Raw genomic sequence first — 7,185 nt, forward strand, 5'->3', positions numbered from 1 at the left:
CATCCTAGAACATCACAGCTTATTTCGACAAACTAATACTCGTAGTTGTTAAGGACTTCGTAGATACGACTCTTATCACATTATAACTACCTGTTAACAGTATAAGACATTGTTCTGCAGTCCGAGAGTTCAGCCTGAATACTTCATAAAAGTAAGGCATACTATTAAAATATATTTTCGGTATATATCATTGACAATTTGAGACTGAATATTATATGCGAGAGTTTACTAGAACAGAGTATTCGCTAACGACGATCCTGGAGGAGATGCTTAAACTCCTGTACAAGACGCTGTCTCGGAGAGCGAGGCGCTAATGGAGTGCCCACCACTTCAAAGGTGCTGCTTCTCCATTATTTCGTGCGCACAATTACCCGACTTGAGCATTGTCTGCCGTCTCGCAAACCGCACAGAACTGTGCGCGCTTTACCAAGCCAACTTTCCCACTCGTGGTTCATTTAGACACCATATTACTCTTTGTACAAGTTTCAACATTGTATTTGGCTTTATTAAGTACTGCTTCTAGCATCACTGCTATATCTTTATTTATAAATCAAATCAAAACTATAGTCATCCTTATAGATTTGTGCATCAAAGAATTGTCAACAAAAGAGCGTATCAAAGCTCGATTAAGAGATCTTTTAGTGTTAAATGTGTTTTATTCCCTTGATGAGTTCATGACAAATCTTAGTACCGATTGATAATTTTAACGGTTCAACTATATAAATTAGCTTAATCAATATAAGACACAAACCTTTCTTTGTCTGCCATCAGCGAATGTCTCAGAAGATGGGCTTATGAAATGCCTGGAAAATCTTTAATGTTCTGTTAAAGATTAAATATAATTTTAAAGGCCCTGAACAGACGAAGTTTTAAACTACTAATAATCGTATATATTCATTAAAATGTGAATGACGCTGAATAAATTGTGAAAGTTTGACACATTGAATAGCGGAAGAATTGAGACTTATTATTATTGTCATGGTGTCTACTTACACCATGATTATTGTTCCGGTTATTCTCAAGCCGCAATGTCGCAATAACATTGCACTATTGCATGATAAAAATGTTATTGTAACACATTAACTGGAGTGCGGTGATGAGTACAGCTGCTATTCATGTTACATGTTACGGACCGCAGTGAATTTGTCCTAGCTCTCAACCGCGGAGCTTCGCACTCACTGGGTCATCATGACCACATAATTTTTTAAATAACATACACAACACTCCTCTAATAATAGATGGCCATTGCACGATATTTTTAATCCCCCTAGATCCACTTTTGAATAGTTAAATGTTGAACAATATTTGATGTTGGAGGTGAAGTACCATTGAAATAAATGAAATTTCACAGCGTAATTGCAAGATATTTGACAATATCCCCAATGATTTCAGTAAAATAATTTTAGGCCATTGTGATGGAATAATATAATCCGTTGTTCTTTTAGTGAAAACACTAATGTAAAATTATTTTAAAACGTAAATATGTATGCATCAAATAGATATTATTCCTGTGTTTATGGAACACAAGCAAAATTGTAACTGCCTCTTATTTTCAGAGTTTGGGCGTGTAGGAGTAGATAGGTTTGAGTAAATGAACTTATATTTCTGTCGCCAAGTTGAGCTATTTATATACATTTGAAAATGCATGCCTACTTTGAGGGAACCCAGCTCGCTGACTTTATTTTTACTCTCGCGTTAGTTCTTCAAGATACTAAGCCTGATACAGTACACTGTATGATCTTGTTTTTCAATCTCTGTTTGCTATAGCAATCTATTTTCTCGAATATCTGATATATTTTGTAAGGTGATATATAAATTCGTATATACCTAATCCATGTCGTATGTTCAATCTGTGCTAAACGGACCCACTGCTCCATTGTGGCTTTCTGTTACAAAAGTTCTGTTTTTCTGGTGCGTTGCTTTGTGATTCCATTTAAGCTCACTGTGCTCTCATATTGTGGTTAAAATGTTCGTTGAATCATATTAGTGTTAGGGTTTCTCATTCTGTGTTCTATTCGACTACTGTAATCGTGACGTCCAGCAATGCCAAGCAATTAACTATTTTCTGAAATAGCTCTAATTTAACATAGATCTCGAAACACCTGTTAAAGTACTGTAGTGTGAATACATCCCTTGTCAACCTTCCGTCACAAGACACTCGTGAGTGAGATAGTTGGCTCCAGGCCATGGACGTGTAGCAGGTAAGAAATGAACCAGGTTGTATGACGGCGTGGACCTACTGTAGGTCCACTGTAACATACTGTAACAGTATGTTTACGTAATTTGTGAGTTCATTTGCAATAGTGACGGAATTTGCTCCCACAAATTGTAGTCAAAACGAATAGTTCGTTAAGTAATATTACGGTCCGTTCCCTCCATTTTTGTTCCTTCAGCTTCTGTAAATATGACATAAATATGACGTCCTACAATGTTAAAGAAAAATACAGCGAGTATCCAAAATTTAAACGATTTGAATTCCCTATTGATGCCATCTACAGTATAAGTGAAATAATACTACTGTCATAACTTTTTGCATCACACTACAACCATTCCTGCAAATACCAAATACTGGAAATTTGGAATAAGAATTATATTTATTTGTTATAGATTATTATATATTGTTACACACACACACACACACACACACACACACACACACACACACACACACACACACACACACACACACACACACACACACACACACACACACACACACACACACACACACACATGCCAAACATTTTCTAAATCTGTTTGTGGGAGTGAGTATCAAACACCCAAACAAACAAATATCCAAACATCATTCTTCACAAACTTTCGTATTTATAACATTCATAAAGTTAAAATATATTCTGCAGGGTATACCGGCTTCGATCACACGAAAATGTATAGAAAGTCTAATGCTTAATGCGCGTTTAGAACTATAAGCATGATGAAAATATTATTATCTAAAAAAAATCAAATGAAGTACACATATCGTAAACCATTTGTGCTACTTGATTAAATTTTTTTAACTGGCCTATTTTCATTTCGAACTAGGAAATTCTCGGAAATTTTAGTCAGCTAAATTATACAAATTCTTAAAAAAGGGAACCCGTTTAATAATAAATATTTGTAGACAAATATTTTTAATTAGCAGTATTCTTTAGTAACGTTTATGAAAACCTCATCTCGTAATATATAACACAAAGGCAGTCACTTAAACTGCTAGAGTTAGGAAAATGGAAGTTTTTGTTATAAACGTAGTCAAAGGGTTTGTGAGATAATCAAATAATAATACAGTATGAAAAAACATTTCCCTGAAAAAAACATTTCCCTATAAAATTTCTTATTTAGAATGACATCAACTTATCGCACAATAATTGTTCCAAAATAGGCTGCCATAGTTTAATATTTCTTCATGTTTTCTATTGAATTTGTTTGGGTAGCAAATGCTTTATATAAATTATAGAGAATTGTTAAATTTAAAAAATCGTTAGTAAAAATATTTGCATTGCCATGATAAAATACTTAGTGACTTCATGAAACTTAATTTTTTAAATACACCCACCAGTAATATTTGTTTGCGAAACAATTTTTTCTTCAACTAAATCGCCTAATAGAGCCTAACCCAAAAGAAATAAAATAAAGTGGTTTTATTTCACCTTAAGATCCAAAAACGTCATAATTAAATAGGGCATTTTTGTTACCCTATGCCAAACCGCTCTTATGCAGGTTTGTATGTATTCTAATATATGATTGCTCTCTCAGGCATTTGTAATCAGATCCTCTAGAATTTCCTTTTGCTACATAATAGGCACAATTACAAAGGATGTTTTTCTTACATCGCTGCAGTTCTGCCGCATTCCATACTGACAGCCGGAGGCATTAGTAGATAAGATAAGAACGATACCCGACCCAATTCTTGTAAAACAAGGAAAATATACTTCCGCAGAACATAAAAATTCATTAGTAGACCAATTAAGTAGACTGATTGCATTCAACTACTTTAATCACCTGACTGCAGGCGACGATTCATTGTACTGAAAACGAGATCTTTCACTCCCTCAAGTTCGTTGCCAGGAGCACAGGAATTTACATTCTACATTCTAGCTAGACTGGTAGCTCTTTGTATATATTAGCTAGTCAGATATTATCACTTATAATTCTACATGTTCTAGCTAGTCAATATATATTCGTATAATATTCAATATCTTAAGAGTCAGATAGTATCATACAGTATTCTAGACTATGTACTATCAATTCAAATACTTTCACAGTATATTTATTTAGTTCCAACGATTCAACATTTACAGTAGGTAATGGCAATAATATATAGAACGCCTCAGCTAAGAATTGAATAGTTAATAACATGATGCGTCAGTAGTAAAACAATAGTTTTATCATTAACAGAGAAATGTATCAAAACAGAGTAATAACGAAACTGTACAATATAATCCTGTTATATAATGTGGTGTATTCAACATGCTATAGGCCTAGTAAGGTATTCTTTTGTAAACAATCTCTGAGAATAAACAAATTTAACATTATAACTACGCTACATGCTCACCTAAGACATTAATTTAGTTTCACAAGTATTTTTACACTTTATATTAATATTTTATTCGATATTAAAATAAATAATTTACCAATTAATAAGTGGTTCCTTAAATGGATATTTTATTTTCATACGATTAAAGCAAATTACATTAAATTAAGTTAAACTACAGATAGTACATTGCATTTTGTAGCTCAGGTTATGTATTTATTGTAAACCAGACATTAAAAAGAATTCAGAATTGTGTTAAAACATAAATGTACAGTTGTTTCCGTTTTAATTGTGTGTTCGTAAATGTCTGTTTAGTGAAAACTATAAGACGAATTAAAAACATTACATTTTTTATTTTGATGTTTTTGATTGAGCAAATTGTAATATGTTTAGTTTCAACGTAAATTCCTGAGAAAATGTTGTTAGTAAAGTCTCATTTGCAACAGTAATAACCATAGTGACTGGAAGTAGAGAAATTACACGCGCAATATGACAAGAAAACGTGGCACGAAAACGTACTCCACGAAAGGCCGAAATGACAAATGTGTTCGAACATCTTCATAATGAACCTTCCGGGGCACTAAACACCGTGAGCCACCGCTAATAGACAAACCCATTCAAAAATAGCGGAGCAATTTGAAAAGTGGGGGAGGGAGCGGCGGGCATTCTTGAACGACACTCAAAAATGTTCTCGTGCTAAGTTATGACTCGGTGGAATTCAAATTAAACAAAGAAGTCGCGTCTGCCGCTCTCTTATCAGTTCATAAATACTGGCCATTTTACCCCTTTACACTTATTAAATTTAAACTTTACGAATGTTAATAGTCTTAAGATGTAACAATACAGCGTAAAATGTTATAGACTTTCACTCTGTTATTTCAATGCATTTTTCTGTGAGCCAGTCTTTTTATAGTAAGTATTCATGTTACCGTACTATTTGAATTTCATATATCTCAATGGTATTTTTTATAAGAAAATCTGTTAAGGAAATTTAAAAAAAATAGATAAGAATATCTAAAACCTATCAATTTTCTTTCGACTTTGCACTATGAGATTCTTGTAAACACTTATATTACTTTGTTAGAAGAGGTATACGAAGATTATAATGACCATTAAAATATTTACTGTTGCAAAGGCTATACATACTTAATGCATGTCACACCAAACACTTTTTTTTATTAACAAATGGTAACACTGCGTTTCGAGATCTGCAATCTGATCTCTTCTTCAGGTAAAGAACTAACCTGATACATAATTACAAACTAGGTTAAAATAAACAAATCTTACCAAAGCGTTGCTTTGGTACTGACTCTCTAGTCAGTCGTAGGTGGTTAGTAGACGAATGAAGACGTATTGTGACCTGTATTCCGTATTTTAGTTTTAATGATTAGTGTTGTGTATAGTTTTTTATTAAGTGCGTGTTAATAGAGTTAGTGAAGTTGACAAACAACATGGTGGTTGTGATTCCTGACCTAGGCGTGCCGCAACGCTTTGGTAAGATTTGTTTATTTTAACCTAGTTTGTAATTATGTATTAGGTTAGTTCTTTACCTGAAGAAGAGATCAGATTGCAGATCTCGAAACGTAGTGTTACTGATTTCTTGTTTCACTGAACGATGGCAAATGTACGGAAAAATCCTCTTTCCTTCACAATCCTTCCATTGCCAAAAATAACCTTCAAACAAAGAACAAATGGTAGTTTTAAGTTAATCAGGACTTAATATTTGTGTAAATAGAACATTTCGGAAATATTCTGATCATAAAAGAATACCTAAGCTTGCGTTGTATTTGTGTTTAGATTATCGTCCATTGCAAGCCAGAATTAACAAAACCGTGAATCCAGCGTGTGGTTTACATTGGCAGTTCAGCATCGTTGCTATAACTCAGCGTTATATCTCTTACATCTTGCCGTTTTTATTGAACATATAAAGATTTTAGAATTTTTGAGAATTATTAAGACAATAATTCAATATATACTAAATATATATATATATATATATATAATATTATATTATATATATATATATATATAATATTATATTATATAATATATATAATAGTACGACGTACTCATAAAAGGATACTAGACATTTGAGTCTCAGAGGTATAAAATCCAAAATAGTACTAGCCGCGAGCATTTGTAACTTTAAGAAAATTTCTTGGACAAAAGTACTCTGACACGATTTTCTGGGAATAGTTGTTAATACGTTGTCTCTTATCTCCTATCTAATTTCAGTCTGAAATTCTATTTTAAAGTTCATTAATAAACTGTAAAAATGCTAAAGTATAGGTAAGACAACGGCAAGTATCGAATAAGAATCTCTTGAAATCCTCTTGAAGGAAAGAAAACACCATTTGATTCCCCTGATGTAGGGTGTGGAGGGTGAATCAAGCAATAAGGGCCGGGAGTAGGGCCGGGATGGATGGGCCATTACCGATGGATGGGATGGCGCCCTCCCTGGGATGGCGCAGTGTAATGGATGCCTACTATCGATTATGCATGTGCGCATGCGCCGACCTTCCCTCCACAATGATTTATTCCGCACTTTGTCTTCAATTACGCACTTTGTCTCCGGAAAACTCGCAGTTAAGTGAGTTATTGCCTGGAACAAAGTTTCTGCAAAATCGGAACCCAATTTATTACGAAAGCTTTTC

Source organism: Homalodisca vitripennis, chromosome 3, assembly GCF_021130785.1.
Source record: "Homalodisca vitripennis isolate AUS2020 chromosome 3, UT_GWSS_2.1, whole genome shotgun sequence".
NCBI lineage: Eukaryota > Metazoa > Arthropoda > Insecta > Hemiptera > Cicadellidae > Homalodisca > Homalodisca vitripennis.